A 21,371-nucleotide genomic window follows, 5' to 3' on the forward strand; every position below is an offset into this window, starting at 1 on the left:
GAGATTCCCACTGGACTGGAAAATCGCTAACGTGATACCCCTGTTTAAAAAGGGAGTAAAGCAAAAAACGGAAAATCACAGACTGTCTAATCAAAACTTGGGTCTGGGTAAGATCCTGGAATCCATTGTGAAGGATAAGATTTCTGAATACTTGGATGTGAATGGTAAAGTAGGACAAAGTTAGCATGGTTTCATCAAAGAGAGGTCATGCCTGGAAAATCTGCAAGAAAACCTTGAGGACGTAACAAACAGCTTAGAACAAGGAGAACCAATGGATGTCATTCACCTGGACTTCCACAAGGTCTTTGACAATGGCTACGGAGCAAGGCAAGGGCCCATGGTATTAGAGGCAAAGTGATAGCATGGATAGGAAGCAGAGAGCATCGATAATAGTGTCCTTCTCAGGATGACAGCCAGGTGACAAGTAGTGTTCCATAAGGCTCAGTGTCGGGACCATAACGTGTCATTTTATACATTAACGATCCAGATGAAGGAGCTGAAGGCATTCTGGTTAAGTTTGAAGGTGATACAAAGATAGGTTTAGGGACAGGTAACGTCGAAGAGGCAGGGAAACTTAAGAAGGATGTGGCTAGATTTGGATAATGGTCAAAGACGTGGCAGATGGAGTACAAACTGGGAAATTGTGGGAACATGCACTTTGGTATGTAGAATAAAAACATGGACTATCGAGAAAATTCAGATGTCTGAAGTGCAAAGGGACTTGAGAGTTCTACTCCAGGCTTCTCTCAATGTAAACTTGCAGATTGAGTCAGTGGTTAGGAAGGCAAATGCAGTGATGGAATTTATTTTGAAAGGATTTGAATGTAAAAGCAGGGATGTACTTCTGAGGCTCTATAAGGCTCTGGTCAGACCACATGTGGAGTATTATGCGCTGTTCTGAGCCCTACATCTCAGGAAGGATGTGCTGACCTTGGAATGGGTTCACAGCAGGTACACGGGAATGTTCCCAGGAATGAAAAGCTTAACATATGAGAACGATTGAAGACTCCGGTTCTGTTCTTGATGGAGTTCAGAGGGATGTGAGTGGATCTCATTGAAACATACAGAATACTGAATGGCCGGCACAGTGTGGATATTGAGAAGACTTTCATTGGTAGGAGATTCTAGGACCCAAGGATACAAGCTTAGAGTAAAGGGAAATCCTTTTAGAATGGAGGTAAGGGGAAATGTCTTCAGCCAGAGTGTGGGGAACCTATGGAATTCATTTTCAGAGAAGACAGTGGAGGTCAGATCATTGAGTATATTTAAGATAGAGATAGTTTGCTTCTGGAGTATCAAAGGGATCAAGGGTTACAGGGAGAAAGCAGGAGAATGGGGTTGAGAAACTTGTCAGCATAATTGAATGGTGGATCAGACTTGATGGGCTCAATGGCCTCATTTCTGTTCCTATGTTCGATGATCTTATGGTCGTAAGCTGCAGTCTGATGCTCCCGTTCTCTGACTTTGTCCCTCCTGACAGCAAAGTGTGAGATTAAAAAATCCCTGAGTAATATTTAACAAGCGTGGAGGATTCCTATTGAGGATTCATGGGAATCACTCCACTGGTTGGAGGAAAGGATATTCTGCCAATTCCAACTGTTCCAGGAAGAAGTCTCATACCAGCAGCCTGTTTGAGTAGAATAAGGTTGGAGACAGAATAGCAGTTGGGACACATTATCTCTTTTCCATTTGATATGAGTTCAAATACTATGAAATACTGGATTCCTTATTCTTTATCATCTTCAGAGATGTGCGATTGTGTATGTCTCTGTATGTGTGTGACTCTGTGTCTCACATTATTCGAGAAACTGACCGAAGTTACACTTCAAATTTGTTTAAACCAGTGGAAAAGTGGTGCTGGAAAAGGAAGCAATGACCATCCAACATTGGTCAGAGCAGGAATGAGAAATTCTCACAGGCCTGTCCAAATGGGAATTCTCTTCCCTCGAAGTTTATTCCCAAGATGGCAGCTCAACACCATTACTTCCAGCGTAATTAAATATGGCCCATAAATGTTGGCCTATCAACAACACCTACATTCCATGAACAAATAAAAAAATGATGAACTGCAGCAGAATTAATTGGATGGGAACAAGACTGTTAGACCACTGCCTGGTGCCTTCCAGAATTGTGCTTCCTGTGCACTTCGGCTTTGTGGAGTTCCCTAGTATTGTGCCTGTGTGCCTGCATTTATTCAAAGTTGTGTTTTGCAACATTTGACAGACAGGTGAATGGGGGAAAATTGTGGACAGACAGAAAAGTGCTGCGCAGACCACACTCAGATCAGCCACGATCTTACTGTCTGTTCGAGCAATGACAAAGTGTCTAATTACCCATTGCTGCTCCTCAGTCCTATGTTCCTATGTTCAATTCAGTCCTTAACACCACCAGAACAGGAGTAGATAGAGACCACTTGCTCCAAATATCTGCTCCACAGTATTACAGGATATCATTCATTCCCTCAACACTGGGTGATTTGGTGTGGGTTGGAAAATGTGATGGGAAATCCAGGCTGGATATAAAAGAGGCCTCTCACCACTTTACAGAGTGTCTCCTCGCTGCAACTGGTGCTTCATTTGTTGGTCATGTTGTAGACCCAGATTCACTGTGAATATGGGGTCCATATCTCGCCCAGAGATGGCTCACCAGATACTTTTCTCTCACTGTTCTCAACATTCAATAACAGCACTTCTAGGTAAATTACAACCGTTCACTTTCCAATGACAGAATATTAGAGCATAAGAAACAGGAGTAGATAATTCCGATGCTCACGCCATTGTATGCAATGATGTCTGACCTACTGTTGGCATTAACTCATCTTTAATGCCCAATTCTTCCCTCCCCTAAGCTCTCTGACAGGTTAAAAATCCATCTACCTTCTCTTTAAAAACTTGCAGTGATCTACCTTCCCTAACTTTCTATACCTGAGAATTCTTGACATTCACTACCCTCTATAAGAAGAAAACACTCTCTACACAGACGCCATCACGTATTAACGTTAACAATAGTGGTTAACTGACCTGCGCAGGTAAGAGGGATTGACCCCGGTATCAAGGCAGGATTTGACTGAAGTTTTTATCCTCAGAGGCACTTAAATATCCAGAATCATGCATCCCGAGTGAAATACAAATACAAGCCATGGAATTTATCATCATTCTAGTGTCTGTGCAGAACATAACGGATGATTGCCCATCACCATCAAGGTTCAAAGCAATTACCTCTTATTCTCTGACAGTGCTACAGATTAACCTTCACTCACTCCTATTTTACCATCAGATCAGGGATTATTCTGGTGTAATTCCTTGACACTGTCTCTAGAGCAATGAGATCATTCGTTCTCAGGATAAAAAATCTGTCCATAATGCCCTAAATACTGTCTCAACCACACTCTCAGTGATGATCATTATAATTTCTTTCCCACACTTACGGTCTCCGTATCTTTATTATGACATAAAAACCCATTCCGTCTCTATGTACTGCCATCGATGTGGAATTTAAAAGTTCCTTACATCTGTATGTCAGCATCAGTAAATCCAGCACCAAAGGTGCCTGTGGAGATGAACATCACTCTTGGGGAGAGGTTCAATCAGAAAGATTGCACTTGAAATAGGGAATGGTCACCTACCTGAATGGAAATGGAGTGTAGGAATAATGGAAACAGGCAGAGGAAGGGAGCTAACTTTACTTTAGTTCTTCCCTCACAGGATGTGTGCAGCCCTGACAAGGCCAGCATGTTATACGGATCTTGAACTAAGTGCCTTGTTCGGCTGCTCCACAGCACAGTAAAGAGTAAAACATATTGATTTGGGTTTGCACAGACATGACTGGGGAGGAATAACCATTGACTTCTCTGAAGGACAGGAAGTAAGCAGATGGGCCTTTTTTTGATCACAAATGATTATGTTTTCACTTAAATTACATCAATATCCTTCTTGAGTTATCAACAGATTATTATTCTGTGCCTCTAGATTATGTCTCAATGATTTAAGCTGCATGCAGTGTCTGCTTGTCTGACAGAATCTGTGCATTGAACAAGTTCAACATACTCAAGACCAATTATTCTGCAAATGACATGTGGTTAGAAAGGACTTGTTAAGTTGTATCCAGATTTAACAACGGCACAATTGATGGTTCTGAGGCTGAGGAGGAGACGGGGATATCATGATGGTGATATTGGACAGAATTAGTGAGTGGGGAAGATATAGAAATGTAGATCTGTGCAGGGCTAGAAGTATTATGGAGTTTGAGAAGAGTCTGGTTCCTCCTCGCATATTGGTGAGCAATTTGTCATGAGTAATTTGCATGTTATAATTTTTAGGAATGGAATATTTCATTGGAATTGAAAATATTGACGTCCACCTTTCTAAATTGTAAATAACATGAGCAACAATTCAGTCCAACCTGGCTTTCTGAACAGACAGAATGAATTACCACGGACACCAACTATAATGAGGATGGGATAGTAACCATTTTGAATAACCATCAATACACCATAGAACCGCAATGCTAATGTGATCTAAGGTTGAGAAAGCAAGTAAAGACCATCGGATAAACTCCTGCCCATTGCTGTAACATTCCAGTCTAATGTTCTCAAATTCTGATCTCTCCTTCCCCTCTCTCTAGATCTGCTGATCCCTGTGAGTGCTGTCGGTGATATTCCCGCTGATACTATGGGATAACACATTGAACCGATTCCCTCATTAATAGAAGAGGAAAGTCCTCCAGTGACATATTTAGGATCCACGGAGACTGACAACAATCTCAGTCGCTGAACAAATATCTCCAGTTAACCCATTTCAATTCAATACTTCTTATTAAATTTTTTAAAAAACGTATGATTAAAATTTACGCATTCTGTGTAGGATATGTGGGGGTGACAGAGGGAACAAATGTTACGGCTGGCAGATCAATCACGTGTAAGCATTCAATCTGCCTTGGATATAGGAGCAATGCCAGAGGTTTATTAGAACATGAGCAAGCTTCTCTGTTTATAAATTGAAACGTATGTTCTTTCACTACTGATCAGGCATTACAATATCAGTAAAACGTTAAAAGAACATTTACCGTCCATAATCTGACAAGAAAATGTCCCTAAGATTATGTGCGGTTGTAACAGACAACGACATGGTTATGTTAACAGGGAATTGTACCTTAGAGATAATGGAGACTGCAGCAGTTTGATAACTCAGAGTATGTAAAGCATGGCGGTGGAAAAGGCACAGCAAGCCAGGCAACATCCGCGAAGCAAGAGAGTCGACGTTTCAGGCAGAACCCTTCTTCAGGACAGGCGAGGGGAAAGGGGGTTAAAGGAAAATGGGTGATGGGATGAGGCTTGGGGAAAGGTAAGTAATAGGTGAGCGAAGGTAGGAGGTGATAGTGATAGATCGATGGGGAGTGTGGGACGGAGCGGTGGGAAAGAAGATTGGCATTAGGTCTCCTCTGGAGGGCAGATGTGAGTCTGGGGATTGGATCTGGGATCTGGGTTGGCCAGGGGATATTTGTAAATCAGTGGATCCAATGTTCATGCCACGTGTTTGTTGGCTCCCGAGGCAGAAGATGATGTGTTACTGGTGACATCCTGGTACATCTCTTCTGAACCCCCTTCATCTTAACCATCTCCTTTCTATAACAGAACTGCACACAGAACTACAGAAGAGGCTTTATCAATGTCCTGCACAATCTCTGCATGCCTGTTCAGCTTCTAAACTCAAAGGTCTCAGCACTGAAGTAACCTGAAACACCCTGTGTAACAGACTTCAAAGCATTATCACTGCACCCCTGGGTCCCTCTTTTCTATGTAACTACCAAAGCCCAGTATTCATTGTGTAAGCCCTCCCCTTGCTTGTTTTACCAAAATACAATACTTCACATGCATCCAGGTTAAACCCCATCTGCCACACCTCAGCCCAGTGAATGATATTACTGCCCCCCCCCCCACCCTCCCACACTCCCGCTTCGGATTAAAACGACAATCTTCTGTCCAGAAGGCCTACAGACACCAGCCTTGAGTTTCCCAAAGACCCAGAGCTTGGTTTGCCTTGTGCAGGCAGAGGGAGGAGTCGGTAAGCAAAAGCTGGATAGGAAATAGCTGTCTTATATCAATTAATGATTTTTGGAAGAGGGAAGCCACATGTTAGAGATTTGAAATAGTGACCAGTGTTCTGGGCCCAGAATTGTGTTCTTTCCTCGTCTCTGGTGTTCAGTATTGATATCTACTCGTGATCGTTCATAGTGCAGAGTGTGTTGCAGGATTTCTTTCCCAAATATAGCAGACTGCTGGTAAAAGACATTTAAACTGGAAATCATAGCCAATTAATTAAAGATGTTCATAGTTTATCTCAATGGTACAGCGAATGCACTCAACATCCTATAGTTGAGGCTAATAGTTTGTACTTTTTTTCAATGAGAATTGTCCGCTGTATAATTTGGTAATGTTAACCAGAATTTAAAAATCCATACACTTCAAATATGACACAAAGTCTGGGCATAGTTTCGGCCTTGTTTAATGGATGGTGCCCATGTTTCTGAGCCGGAGCTCTGGATTCGATTCCAGTCCATGAATGTTTGATAGTGCCCTATCTCTGGAGAAGGTGGAGTGTATTCATGTCCTATGGAAGTGTGCCACAGCGTGTTACAACAAGCTGATGAACAAAATACAAGAGCATCATGTTGCAGCTTTAGGGGCTAATGCTGAATGATGGTAATGTCTCTATCACTGCGCCGAAGATTCTTGCTTCAACTCCCACAGAGCTGTTTCACATGTCTCAACAAGTTGATTGAACATTTTTGTAATAGTTCCTTGGTGGAGAAGGAAGAGGTACGACTATTGAATTTGAGACTACAGACCCAGGATGACTGAAAGCGCAGCCAACCGTCTTGATTGGAGTCACATTTACACTTTCTAGAGGTTTATAAAATTATGAAGGGCATGGATAGAGTGAGTGATCAAGGTTCCTTCCCCCCAAGATAGGAGAGTCTAAAACTAGAAGGCATAGGTTTAAGGCGGGAAGAGAAATATTTGAAAGACAATGAAGAACAACATGTTTTTTTCCTGCAGAGGGTGGTGCATCAAATGAATAAGCTGCCAGAGAAACTGGTGGAGGCTGGAACAATTACAGCATTTAAAAGGCAACTGGGTGGCTTTATGATTAGTGGGATATGGGCCAAATGCTGGCAAATGGGAATGGATTAATTTAGAATATTTGGGTGGCATGAACGAGTTGAAGGGTCTGTTTCCCTGTTGTACATCTCTATGAATCACTGCTTTAATTAATGAAGGTCTCTTTGTAATCTTCCGTTATTCACCATTATACAAACACTGTCCACTGTACACCCAAACGATGTCATCCTCAAATTTGCGAGATATACCTTCTATAATTTTCATCTAGATCATTTATATAAATGACAAACAAAAGTGGACCCAACAATTTTGCCTCTGGATCATCGCTGCCCACAGGCTTCCAGTTCAAAAAACAAACATCCACCATCACCCTGTCTCCTGCCATTAAACCGATATACACAGAAACAGACAAGCAATCGCACACACATACAGAGACACTGATGTAACCATGTCTTTAAGACAAAGGTTAGATTAAAACCACGATCAAGAGTTAAGTGAGAAGGCGGGAAAATTGTGTTGAGATACACACCAGACAGGATCATACTGCAAAGTAGACCTGATGGGCCAAATGGCCTAATTCCAATTCCCTATGCTCTGTGGCCTTAAGGTGTCAGGATTATTTTCAAAGTATGCAGTAGAAGCTGAGTTTGATAAATACTTGACTGAACAGTCAATGGGACTGTGGGATACGTTTGAGGGGCTGAATGGTATATGTTTGTTCCTATTTGCTGTGCCCTTGTTTCTGAAAAGAGTAGGTGACTTGCTCTGAGGTTAACATGCTTTAATATAAAAGGGGTCTCCCATTTCCATTTGAGATAACGTTGCTCCTTTCTTCTTTGGATTGTGCGATCTGTGGCGTTCTCATCCCCCGGGAACAGTGAAGTCTGGATCATTGAGGATATTCAAGGCTGACCTTGACTGACCTTTGATGGACAGAGCAGTCAATGTTTATTGGGAACAGACAGGAAAGTGGTATTCAGCTTCAATCAGACCAGCCATGATGTTTCTAAACTGAGCAGCAAGTTGGAGGCGACGAATGGCCAACTGCTGCTCCTACCTCACTTGTTGTTCTGTCAATTCACCCTTCGGGGCTGTTACAGAGGGAGAGAAAGATCCCATTGAGCCAGTCAGCATCGTGACAATACAGCAGGGGGTGGCCATAATGAACCTCCATGGAGTTAGACAGGAATAAACTGAAGTATTCAAATCATTTCTGCAAATTACACAGCACAGGAAGACGCCATATAACCATCCCAGGCTGTTACGCAGCAGCAGGGGTGCCTTGGGCAGCATCAGGAAATACAGAGAAGAGATCATTACTCATTTTGTTTTTGGCAAGCTGAAACTAGCGGAATTCTTCAGGGATCTGTGTGAGGTCACCAACAAATTACAATCCACACCAATGAACTGGATGGAGAGGATGGAGCTCAGTTTGCTCATCCATCAGGATAGTCAATCAATAAGATGTCAAATGGAGGCAGAGCGTCTCCAATGAGATACAGACAGGGGGAGGACAGCACGTCTGCAATGGGATGCAGACGGGGAAGGCATAGCGTCTACAGTGGAATACAGACAGGAGAAGCGCAGACTGTCTACAATATGATACAACAGGTGGAGGGCAGAGCATCTGCAATGGGATACAGATGGGAGAGGGCAGATCGTATGCAATGGTACACTAACAGGGGAAGGGCAGAGCATCTACAATGGGATACAGAGATGGAGAGGGCAGAGCGTATGCAATGGTACACTAACAGGGAAAGGGCAGAGCGTCTGTAATGTGATACAGACGGGGAAGAGCAGAGCGTCTGCAGTGGGATACAGTCAGGGGGAGGGCAGAGCGTCTGCAATGGGACACAGACGGTAAAGGGTAGAGCGTCTGCAATGGGTTACAGACAGGGGTAGGGCATAGCGTCTGTAATGGGATAGAGACAGGGGGAGGGCAAAGCGTCTGCAATGGGATACAGACAGGGGACGGCGAATCATCTGCAATGGGATACAGACGGGGGAGGGAAGAACGTCTGCAATGGGATGCAGACGGGGGAGGGCAGAGCTTCTGCAATGGGATACAGATAGGGGAGGGCTGCGCGTCTGCAATGGGATACAGACAGGGGAGGGCAGAGCATCTGCAATGGGATACATACAGGGGAGAGCAGAGCATCTGCAATGTGATGCAGACGGGGGATGGGCAGAGAATCAAGCAATGGCATACAGACAGAGGACAGTTTTGAGCAAACCTTCAGCAGAAAAAAAATACATTTCTGTGATGGGAATTTTCTGTTTTGGGGAAAAGATAAAAGAGCAGAAAATTATTTAAATGCAAGGAGAATTCAGAACTGAGTGGTACAGAGGGATCTGTGTGTCCTAGTACATGAATCACATCAAATTACTCTGAAGATGCAGCTGGTGATTTGGAAGTAAATGGAATTATTCTGTTCCATGTAAGGGGTGTTGTGTTTGATCTTAGCGATTTTTTTTTGCATCAGTACAGGGCATTGCTGAGATCACATCTGCTGTATTATGTGTCGTTATAATTGCCTTAACTGATAAAAACAAAATTGCTTTCGAAACGTTTCAAAGATTTTTCTATTAACTAATTCTTGGGATGAAGGCATTACGTTACGAAAAAGGAACAGTTCGACTTGAGAATCAGGTTTGTTTTATTAACCATATAACATCTTGAGAAGTGTGTAGTTGGTGAATACCGGATGGATATTTCTTCTTATGTGGGAGAATAAAATTGGGGATATAATTTAAGAATAAGTCAGGATCAAAGAAAGGTCATTGGACCGAAAAATTGAACTCTGATTTCTCTTCATATCTGATGCCAGACAGGCTGAGCTTTTCCAGCAATTTCTCTATTTGTTTAAGAATAAAACATCTTAACACAGACATTGTGAAGTCATCATACGCTTATGCAAGCACATTTTAACACATCTTCAAAACAAGTAGGGCCATTTATTGTTAATGAATTGATTCGGTGTATAACAACGACAATAATGCACTGTCCTGGAGTCGAGAATGTGATGGAGTCATATAGTTCGGACAATATTCAAGGAGAGCTCACGTGGTCCTGTTTGGGGCCTGATAACGTTACTGATTTAACTTACAGATAGAAAAATGTAGCCTATCTGTGAACGAACAGCCTATTGCTCCCTTTCTGTTTCCCTGCCGTTCAACACAGGACTGTGTGGGAGTGAAAAAAAAAGCCTAGTCGTCTTTTCCACTCATGGAAGATTCCTGATGATGATTCATTGGAATCTCCCCACTGTCTGAAGCAAAGTAATTCAGCCAAATCCAACTGTTTCAGGAAGAAATCCCATTGTCAGAAGGTTTTGCGAGATGAATATCTTCAGAAGTAATTACTTGTGAGGGAATCAGACAAGAGAATCTATGGCTGCAAATGGGAATCCCGGATAATGTATAGCCTCCTACGTACCAGGTTCGAGCATGTCCAAGAGCGGCTACAAAACGTTCTCACCGTGATGGGGAGCAGCCAGAAGTCACTGTGCACATTGGGGCAAATGACACAGGTAGAAGTAGTGATGAGGTCATGCAGAGTGATTATAGAGAGCGAGGAAAAAGGGTAAAAGACAGTACCACGACAGCGGTAATATCCAGTTTACTTCCAGTGTTCTGTGCGAGTGAGGGTAAGAACAGGCGGACATGGCAGAGGAATGTGTGGCTAAATAATTGGCACTGGAGGTATGGATTCAGAGTTTTAGATCACTCGGATCTTTTGTGTGGTTGGGGTGACGTGTTCAGGAAGGACGGGTTGTACCTGAATTGGAAGGGGACTAATATCCTGGCTGGCAGGTTTGATCGTGCTACAAGGGAGGGTTTCAACTAGATTGGCTGGCGTGGGGGACGGCGTGGGATCTTCAACAGCAGGGATGCAAGTGCGAGGCTGGAAGTAGATACCGTAATCGCAAACAGTAAAGTGCAGATATAGGTTAGGCAGGAACACGACAGGCAGCAAGAAATGCCTGTTGGATTTAATTGCATCTGTCTCAATGTAAGATGGCTGACAGGTAAGGCCGATGAACTCAGTGCGTGGAGAGGTACGTGGGACTGGGATATTATAGCCTTTACAGAAACATGGCTAAGGGAGGGACAGGACTGGCAGCTTAATATACCAAGGTACAGGTGCTTTATGCGAGACAGAGATGGTGGAAGGAGGTGTGGGGAGTTTCATTATTGATTAAGGCGAGTACCACAGCAGTAATCAGAGATAAAATAACTGATGGATCATCCAGTGAGGATTTGTGGGGCAAGCTAAGAAATAAAAAGGGAATGATGATATAATTTGGGTTGTATTATAGGCCCCCTAATAGTTAACGGGAATTAGAATAATTAAAATATGTAGAGAGATTGGGGAGACTTGCAGGGCGAATAGGATTACCATAGTAGTAGATTTTAATTTTCCTAACATTGACTGAGAATTAATTGAATTAATGACTGAGATGGGGTGTATCTATTAAGTGTGTTCAGAAACGTTTCCTCAAGCAGTATGTAGAGGGTGCAATTCGGGAAGGGGTAAAACTTGACCTACTCTAAGAAATAGGGGAGGACAGGTGACTGAGGTGACAATGGGGGAGCACGCTGGGACCAGTGACCATCGATTTAAAATAATTATGGAGAAGGACAAAACTGGCCCGCATGTTCAATTTCTAAATTGGGGGAAGGCGAATTTTGATGGAATTAGATAGGACCTTGTAGGGGTTGGTTGGAGGAGTTTGGTTCGAGGCGAAGGGACCTCCGGCTAGTGGGAGGCGTTTGAATGTGAAATGGCTGGAGTTCAAGGTCTATCTGTTCCCGTGAGGGTAAAAGGCAAGGTTGGCAGGAAGAGGGAACCCTGGATGTCAGGAGATATTGAGGCTTTGACAGGGAAAAAGGAGGTGTGGCTGAGGTCCATGCTGCTGGGATCAAGGGAATCCCTGGCGGTGTACAGGGAATACAGGAATTTACCGAAGAAGGAAATCAGAAGGGCGAAAAGGGCGCACAGGATAGCATTGTCTGAGAAGATTAGGGTGAATCCAAAGAGGTTCGTTAAGTATATTAAAGTTAAATGATCAACTACATGAGAATATGACCCCTCAAGTTCCAAAGTGGACATGCATGTTTAGAACCATAGGAGATGTGTGAGATTCTCAATGAATATTTCTCCTCTGTCTTTACTGTGGAGAAATACAAGAAGACTTGGGAGGTTAACAAAGGTCGTGGTGATATCTTGGGGTTAGTCAATATCACGTGTTGGATGCATTAGAATGTATGAAGGTGAATAAATCTCCTAGTCCTAAACAGAGGCATCCAAGAATACTGCAAGAGGCTACAGAAGAAACTGCGGAGAGCCTGGGTGATATTTTTGCATCATCGTTAGCCGCAGGTTAGGTTATAGAATATTGAAGTGTAGCAAACGTTGTGCCATTTTTCAAGAAGGGAAGCTGGGAAGCCTAACATCTGTAGTAGGTAGGTTACTTGAGAAGCTTCTGAGGGATAAGATATACACACGTTTGGAAAGACAGGGTTTGATTAGAAATAGTTTATTTTTTTCAATTTCCTACAGTATGGAAACAGGCCATTTGGCCCAACAAGGCCACACCGACCCTCTGAATAACAACCCACTCAGTCCCATGCCCCTAATATATATTTACCCCTATCTAATGCACATTAGGCTGTGCCCAATTTACCTGACTTGCACATCTTTGGATTGTGTAAGGAAAATGAAGCTCCCAGAGGAAACCCACACAAACACAGGGAGAATGTGCAAACTCCACAAGACAGTCACCCAAGGCTGAAATCATTCCCGGATCCGTGGTACTATGAGGCAGCAGTGCTAACCACTGAGCCACCATGCAACCCTTGCGTTTTCTCAACGCAGTTCAATGATACAGGTACAATATCTATTCTGCCCTTCACCAATGATGCACGTTCCAATGCCACAAACCATGGATAATTTATTGTCAACTGAAAATGTCATGTTAATATTATTTATGATTGTTTGTTGTTATTTATTTTAATAAGTATCATTAATAGTTGTTTTTAGACAGGAACGAGTGCATGACTTTGTGATTGGGAAATCATGCCTCACAAATTTGTTTCAGTTATTTCATGAAGTGACTAGCAATGTTGATGAGGGCAGCGCGGTAGACGTAGTGTGTATGGTTTTCAGTAAGGCCTTTGACAAGATTACTCTTGATAGGCTTGTCTGAAAGGTTAGAATCGCATGGAATTCAGAGGGAGCTGACAAATTGGATACACAATTGGCTTGATGGTAGTAAACAGAGGTAACAGAAGTAACAGTGGAAGGATGCTCTCGGACTGGAGGTCTGTGGCACATGAAATGCCTCAGGGGTCAGTGCTGGGCCCATTGTTGTTTATTATCTATTTCAATGATATTCTTCAGAATGTACAAGGCATGATTAGTAAATTTGAAGGTGACACTAAAATTAGTGGTATTGTGGACAGTGAGGAAGGATATCAGAAATTGCAGCAGGATGTTGATCAACAGGAGAAGTGGGCTGGGGAATGTTTTTTGCAAACTTAGATCAATGTCAGAGTTTCATGGTGAATGGTAAGGCCTTAAGCAGTGTCATTGAACAGAGGGGCCATGAAGTTCAGGTCCACCGTTCTCTGAATGTGGAGTCCCAGATAGACATGGGCAGTGAAGAAGGCTTTTGGCTCACTGGCAGTCAACGGTCAGGATATGGAGGAGAGAAGTTGGTAAGTTATGTTGCAGTTGTACAGGATGTCGGTGAGTCTGCACCTGTAGTGTTGTGTTCAGTTTTGGTCACGGTGCGATCAGAAAGATGTTTTTAAATTGAAATGTGTGCAAACGGAATTTACAAAGATGTTGCCAGGACACAATAGTACGAATTATAGGAAGAGGTTGGACAAGTGAGAACTTTTTTATCTTTAAAGCGTAGGACACTGAGGGGGATCTTATAGAAGTGTACAAGATTATGAGAGGCATGGATAGGGTGAATGGACAGAGCCTTTTTTTCCCAGAGTTAGGGAATTCAGGACTAGAGAGCATCAATTTAAGGTGAGATAGGAAAGAATAAAAGGGAAACTGATGGAAACTGTTTTACACAGAGAGTGGTACACAAAGGGAATGAGCTGGCAGCGGAAGTGTTTGAAGCATTTATATTAACAATATGTAAACGGCATTTGAACAATTACATGGACAGGAAAGGACGACAAGTGACATGTGCTCGGTAAAGAGGTTAATGTGGATGGATATTTGTGTCAGCATGGACCAGTTTGGGCCAAAGTGCCTCTTCCATGCTGTAGGACTTGATGACTCCATAAGTAGAAAAGCATTTGGGTCATACTCTCATTCTTCCTTTGGTCATGAGTTCGAATAATACTTGGACAAAGTTCTTTCAAGATAACTTTGCAGAGATTTTCCTTTTCAGTTTGATGTCAAACAGACAGGTGTGTGTGTGTGTGTATGTGTGTGTATACGTGCGCGTGTGTATGTGTGTGTGTGTGTGTGTGTGTGTGTGTGTGTGTGTGTGCGTGCGTGTGTGTGTGTGTGTGTGTGTATGTGTTGTTTTGCAGTATTTTGCAAAGGGTAATATCAATGTACATATTTGCAATATCCACTCGTCATTCTTCTTTCCATCATAGTTTGAGCAACTTTGCTTTGGTCATATAAATGTTGTTTTAACAGATTAAAGAAATCTGCCTGACTTGTTCCTAACACTGATCCTGAGACACTCTGAGGACTTTATCATTGGCAATATCACCAATCTAGTTATAATTATTTTTTGTGGCTAGTGAACGAGTGGGACTAGAAAATGGAACAGCGATCCAAAAACAAAGGAAACTATCGACTCAGTCTGCCTAATGCCAGTATAGAGGAGATTTTTGGAGGTGATTCTGAGGGATAGGATTTACATGCATTTAGAAAGACGAGGACTTATTAGGAACAGTCAACATGGCTTTGTACAATGGAAATCATGTCTCATTAATGTGATTGGTATTTTGAAAAAGTGACGAAAAAGATTGAGGAAGGCATTGTGGTATACATTGTTCACACATACTTCAGCAAGGCATTTAATAAGGTTCCTCATCGTACACAGAATACGAAGATTAGGACATATGGAATTATGGAAAGTCTAACCAATTGTATACAAAATTGTATTGAAGGTAACGCGTTGTTTTCCAGACTGTAGGCCTGTGGGCCGGTGTGTGCTGAAAGAATCAGTGCTGAGCGCAGTGCTTTTCATCATGTATATAAACAACTAGTATGTGATTATCGGAGGCATGGTTAGTGGGTTTACAGGTAACATCAAAAAAAGAGGGGCAGTGGACAGTGATGATTATTTCAGAGTACAACGGCACCCTTTACAAACAAAGGGCCAAGGATTGGCAGATAGAATTTAATGCAGGCATTTGTGAGGTTTTGCATTTTGGTAAGTTAAAGCAGGGTAGTACCCTGGAGAATGTTGCTGAACAAAGAGACCTACAGATGCAGGTTCATGGTTGCTTGAAAGTGGAGTAACAGGTAGACAGAGTATTGATGTTCAGTCAGAACGTTGAGTAAAGGAGATGGAGTAGCATATTACGCTTCTACAGGACGTTGGTGAGGTCATGTAATGGATACTGCGTACAATTCAGTTGGGATGTTGCTAAGCTTGAGAGGGTGCAGAAAAAAATTACAAGGATTTTCTGGAACCTGAGGAATTGAGCTGCAGGAGAGGATGAACGGGTTGAGGCTTTTCCCCCGGAGTGTTGGAGGCTGAATTGTGACATGGCAGAGGCTTATAAAATCCTGAGGGCCATTTATAGTCTCAATGGCCAACATCTTTTTTCCTAGTGTAGGGACTTCCAGAACTAGACGGCATAGGTTGAAGATGACAGGTGAAAGATTTAGACAGAACCTGAGGGGAAATGGTTTCATGCAGCGACTGGTGGGTGCACGGAAATTGCTGTCAGTGGAAGCGGTGAAAATGGGTACAATTGCATGTTTAAAATATATCTGGATAGATAGATGACAGAAATGGTTCAGAGGGATATGGACCAAATTCTGGCATTAGGACTTGGTCAGTTTAGGATGCCTGATCAGCATGGAGAATGTGGACAAAAGGATGTGTTTCCATGCTGTATGACTCCCCTATTCTATCACAGGGATGAGGGAAAATGCTAAAAGGGCTTTTGAATAGGAATTCTCTTCCCCAGAAGTTTGTGGTGTCTCCCTGATTGCAAGTATTCACAGCTGAGTTAGTTAAAGATTTCACAGAGACTGCGTCATGGCCAATGGGATACAGACAAGAAAGTGGAGCTGAAACCAAACCTGATCAGCCACAATCTTTTTGCCTGGTGGAGAAGTCTCAAAAGTATCTCAGGACCCACTCCTACTCGGCAGCCCCCTGTTTCTGTGTTCCATTCAGAACCGCAAACCTGCTGGATCTGAGCAGTTGTAGGCCACTTACTGCTATCACCTGGTGCACAGAAACAGAGGAGAACATTCATACCCTCATGACTGTCACACACGGTTTGTGAGATTTGGAAAAAGTAATTGGAAAACACAAGCTCGATATGAAAGCGGTCCGTCATTTCTCCTTACAAAGCTTCTCCTCTCTGCAACTTGTGCTCCATTTGTTAGTAGACCCAGATTCACTGTGAATACAGTCCCCATACCTCACCCAGAGATGGCTCACAAAGTCCTCTGGTCTCCTTGACTGCAACATTCCATAACAGACCTTCCAGGTACCTTCCTGTAAGTAATCTAATCTAATCTAATCTAATCTAATCTAATTTTCCAATAACAGAATGTGAGAATGTCAGAAACAAAGGCAGGTCGTTCACCTCCCAAGCCTGCCTTGCCTTTCACTCAGATCATGGCTTCATAGCCCTCACCTCTCTGATACATCAAAATCCCTCTCCAACCTCTATGAGCACTTCCATAAAACACAGAACAAAGAACAGTAGAGCACAGTACAGGACATTCGACTCTCGATGTTGTGCCACCTGTTTATCCGACTCTATGCTCAGACTATCCTACATGCTTCCGTTCACGTTCTTCCATATGCCTATCCAAGATTCTCTTAAGTTTCCCTCACGTAATTGACTCTACTTCCACTTTTGCCAGTGCATTCCACACACCCACCACTCTCTGTCTAAAGAACCTACCTCAGATATCTCCCCTAAACCTTCCTCCGATTACCTTAAAATTATGACCCCTTGTGATAGATATTTATGCCCAAGGAAACAGTCGCTAGCTATTCGCTAGCTATGCCTATCATCATCTTGCACACCTCTATCAAGTCACCTGTCATCTTTCTTCCCTCCAATGAGAAAAGCCCTTGCTCCCTCAAGCTTTGTTCATAAAACTTGCTCTCCAGTCCAGGTAGCATTTTGGTAAATTTCCGGTCTAAATCTTCCACATCCTTCCTAAAATGTGGTGACCAGAACTGAACGCAATATTCCAAGTGTGCTCTATCTTGGGTTCTATAGAGCTTCAGCATAACCTCACGGCTCTTAATCTCAATACCACGCTAATGAAAGCCAACACACCGTGTGCCTTCTTAACCACAACATCAAATTGGGTAGCACATTTGAGGGATCTGTGGACACGGACCTCAAGGTCGCTCTGTTCCTCCATACTGCCAAGACGTCTGTGTGTAACCATGTATTCTGCATTCATATTCGAGCTTCCAAAGGGATTCACTTCGCACTTTTCCAGTTTGACCTCCATCTGCGACTTCTCAGCCCAGCTCTGCATCCTGTGAACGTCCCGTTGCAAATTACAAAAGCCCTCCACATTCTGTACCCCTCCAACAACCTTTGTCTTATTGGCAAACTTCCTAACACACTTTTCCACACCCCCACCCAAGTCATTTATAGAAAGAGTAGGGGTCCCAGAGACGCTCCCTGCAGAGCACCACTGGTCCCTTTCAGTGATCTTTCTCCCCTAACTCTGTGTAAGATAATTCCTGGCATTCACTCCTCTCTGTTTGAAGAAAGCATTCTCTACATCATGACCTATTGATATGAGCAAAAGAGGGAACACAGGGGCTCAGGTAAGAGAGACTGGCCCTGAACTCAAGGCAGCATTTGACTGAAGATGAGATCAAGGAGCTTGAGGAAAATCACACTCAATAAGAATCGATTGAGACCTCTCCAGAGTTTGGAGTCATTCACGGCACAAGGGAAGATGATTACCATTGGTCGGCATCAATCCTCTCGGCCATGGGGCATCTCTGCAGGAGATCCAAAGGTAGCTCCCTCAGCCCAGGGAATCATAACAGTTTGGAAGGAGGCCTTTCAACCCATTGAGTAAAAACTTAGCAGAAGTGGGGATATTCACTGAAGTTTACAAAATGTTTAGAACAGGTTGTCCCTCTTCAGCTCTTGAAGCAGTCTGTGTCCATGTGCAACTAGACCTGGACAACATTCAAGATTGTGCTCTTAAAATCTGGGTAACATCCATGTTACAGCACTGTACATTTCCACAGTAAAACGAGGGGCGCATTGGGCACTTCAATCTGGTTTCACAAGAATATGGGGAAGCCATTCAGCCCATCGAAACTACTGAGCAAAAACAGGGATAGCCCATTCAGATCTCCATTATCCACAGCTTCGTGGTTTGTTTCACCTTTAATGTTGTTGTTTCATGGTATGTCAGCATCTCTGGCAAGGGCAGCATGCGTTGTCCATCCAAATTGCCCTTGACTGTGAGGCCATTTGTCAAGACAACATGGAGCCATCTATTTTATTGTGGAACTGAAGTCGCCCGTAGTCCAGAACGGGCAATAATATTAAGATTCTTTACCAAAGACTATCAGTGAAATATTAAAAGAAATCCTGATTGTTTATTTTTTCCATCAGTGAAATTCCAATTTTTGTCATTCGACTTTAAGTTCAGTCATCGGCTATGGTAGGATTTCAAACAAAGCCTTTAGAGTCATCACATTTGCCTCTGAATTACACGTGCAGTGACATTATGAATCTCACAGAGTACCTGTTGTCCAGTACCTGTAGTGACGGCAACAAGTTTGTGGTCAAAATACTTGCCACTGGTAGAGAGGTCAGAATACAACGGGAGCCATAAATTCTGAAGTTAACAAAGGGCTAGATGATGTTTAATTCAGCAACAGCATTGAGGCAGTGGTCGAGACTGGGGATATTATCGAGTTGGGTGTGGGCAGGTTCGATGACAGAAAGAATACCGGGACATAGAATAGTTCAGTTCAAAAGTCAGATTGAGGTTGTGAACAACCATGTTCCTTCTGAGATGTTTATGAGTGAAGGATCTGAAATTAATTTAAAGGAAGTAGAGTTTGTGTCTGAAACTGAATAAAATACTCTACGTCTTTGTGAAATATAAATAACAGAATTAGCAATGATTTTCACCATAGTTTATAGAATTGACAGGGATAGACTTACCAGGAACACCAATAATAGCGAGGATGGGGTAGTAACCAGTTTGAATAATCCTCAGTACAGCTTCGATCCACAACTCTAACGATGGCCAATCCTGAGAAAGCCAGTAAATACCCAAAGATAAAGTCCTGTTCATTGTAGTAACATTCCAATGTAATATTCTCAGATTCGAATCCATTGCTGGAACATTTCAGTCAATTGTTCTGATTCACTTCCTCTCCCTCTCTCTGGAGATGCTATCCCTATCGTGTTGAGGATCACGCTGCCCCTGATACTACGGGCAACAGGTTTAAAGATGCCCCTTAATTATGGAAGAGAGAAACTCTCCAGTGACACAGTTAGGGTCCATGGAGAATGCTTTCAATCATAGTCACTGAACAAAAAGCTCCAGTTAACCCATTTCACTGCATCCCGTATAGATCACAATAATACTTAGTCTGGCTGGGGAATTGACATCGCTGACTATTGGGTGAATGGCACATCTCCAATTGTAAAGTTCGAGGTGACGGATACAGATGATGCTTTCTCTTCACTAGTTCGATGATTCTACTGTGTTTTGGCAGGGTAGGAATTGCTGGGTTCCCGAGACCGTCTATGACTGATCACCAGGCCTGCTGTATACTTTAGTTTTATTAATTTATGGTTAACTTTGAAATTTATCTTACCATCATTTAACGGTTTCGGTGGGATTAGGCATTTTTGAGAGGCTGCTGCACTGCCATAGACAGCGTAGATACCCTCCAATCCTTGTGGTATTTGAAGCTGCAGCCTGGTCCTGTGGAGTGATGGCCAAGCTCTCATAGAAGCAGGATTTATAGTTTTAACTTTTGCCAGTTATTGCTGGGGTCTCAGCAGGGTTGGAAGGCAGGAGATCTCTCCCGGCTGCTGCATTCTCTCTCTGAGATTTATCTCAGAATTGTCTTTTGATGTTCGTTCCTCCTGGATTTGGAGAACTGCATGTGAGACAATCTGTTTCCTGAATTTGTTTTGTGAAAAGTGGGTGTTTATAGGATGTTGCCATTTTGGAGTTGTTACTGTATTGTAGTTAAATAATCTATTATTCTGTTATGCTTTCCAATAGAATTAGGATATTCCAAGTTGCTCTTGTTTTTGTTGTATTTTATCGACGATGTTCGAATATATTGTATTTTGATGAATGCCGAATATTTTGACCAAGCGAATTGCATCTGAAACAGAGTACCTCCAACTTACCTTTAAAATAAGAAAACTTTCGGGTTGAGGAGACCTTTATCATACATTTTCAGGTATGTCTGCTCATGTGCGTCGCAAGAAGGACAGATGTTCATGTTTTAATTGGATAATTACTTAATGGACAACATGTTGCAGAAGTACGGGGTATAACAGCGGTCTGCGCCGAGCTGGAGGAGTGATAGCTCGATCTGAAATTATACCGGATACTCGATCCACCTCACAGATCCAGCACAGACATGTATATGCCTAGATGAGATACCGGCTCAGCACGGAGCACTGTGCAGACCAGGCTCAGAACAACCCAGCAATCTGTTCAGGATGGAGCATTGTACAGACCCGGCTCAGGACAACCCAGAAATTGGTCGAGGATGGAGCACTGTGCAGACCAGGCTCAGGACAACTCAGCAATCTTCCAGGATGGAGCACTGTGCAGACGAGGCCCAGTACAACCCAGCAATCTCTACAGGATGGAATATTGCATAAGGCTCACCAGGCCACTGACTATCTGTCCAACATGGGGTCAGCATGGACCATACTGATGCATGGATTCAGTAACTCAGATGAAACGACCTGTCCAGCATGGACAGCCCACACCAGTGTCTTGCTTTATAAGCAGGTTTCTGATCAGTGTGGGTAGCTGTACTGTGAC

Source organism: Chiloscyllium punctatum, chromosome 38, assembly GCF_047496795.1.
Source record: "Chiloscyllium punctatum isolate Juve2018m chromosome 38, sChiPun1.3, whole genome shotgun sequence".
NCBI classification, from domain to species: domain Eukaryota; kingdom Metazoa; phylum Chordata; class Chondrichthyes; order Orectolobiformes; family Hemiscylliidae; genus Chiloscyllium; species Chiloscyllium punctatum.